This window comes from Oxyura jamaicensis, chromosome 10 (assembly GCF_011077185.1).
Source record: "Oxyura jamaicensis isolate SHBP4307 breed ruddy duck chromosome 10, BPBGC_Ojam_1.0, whole genome shotgun sequence".
In the NCBI taxonomy this organism is placed as follows: Eukaryota; Metazoa; Chordata; class Aves; order Anseriformes; family Anatidae; genus Oxyura; species Oxyura jamaicensis.
Window position 1 is genome coordinate 10,981,802 of NC_048902.1, and position 816 is coordinate 10,982,617.

The following is an 816-nucleotide window of genomic DNA, read 5'->3' on the forward strand; positions in this document are numbered from 1 at the left end:
CCCCCGCTGCCTGGGCTGGGAATCACGAGGGCTCTAGGGGAAGTGTCTCTGGGCCAGCCCGCCCTGAGGTTGCATAAGACCCTTCAGAACAGGGCAGAAAGCCGACAGATGGGGACAACTGGGAACAGCCTGGCCCCACAGCCCAGCCACGCAGAGCTCTGGAGCCTGGGCTGGGAACCGGCCCTACTCATAATCTCCAAGTTATTTGATTTTCTACTCAAAGCCCGAACTTAACCTTTTTGGTGAAGGAAAAGTGTGAAATTGCTCCCCTGGTTCCTGAAATCTCCCTCCTTGGCCATGTAAATGGGTCTGAGGATTCATTAATAAAGCAGCCAATTGATTTAGGAGTTAATTTCAGAGAGGCCTTCTGAGACCAGAACACTTGTGCCTGTCGGATTTCTATCGCAAACAGTCCTTTATAGCAGGATGAGAGATCCTTTGAGCCCTTCTAGAGCTACAGCTTAATGAAATGAATTACACTCGGATGCAGGCTGTACTTGGAGAAGCAGAATGTAAGGATTGTTATCGCTGTGCTGTGACTTTTATTTACACAGTTAGGACAAAAGGCAGAATCTCCTCTGGCGCCAGTATCTTGGGTGAGGCTGCAAATGTGTCCAGAACAATGAAATAAAAAGGATTCACCATTGCTATATTTCGTTACATTTAATTTTGCTACATGGCCCTGTGGCACAACATGCTTAGTTGCTATCCCTTGCAGAATGTTGCGGTGGTGTTAGAGAAGGTGCATGAAGCGTGATGAAGGCCATGTGAGGTCTGGAGTGGCCTCTGTAAGAACAGACTCTTTAAACCAAAACC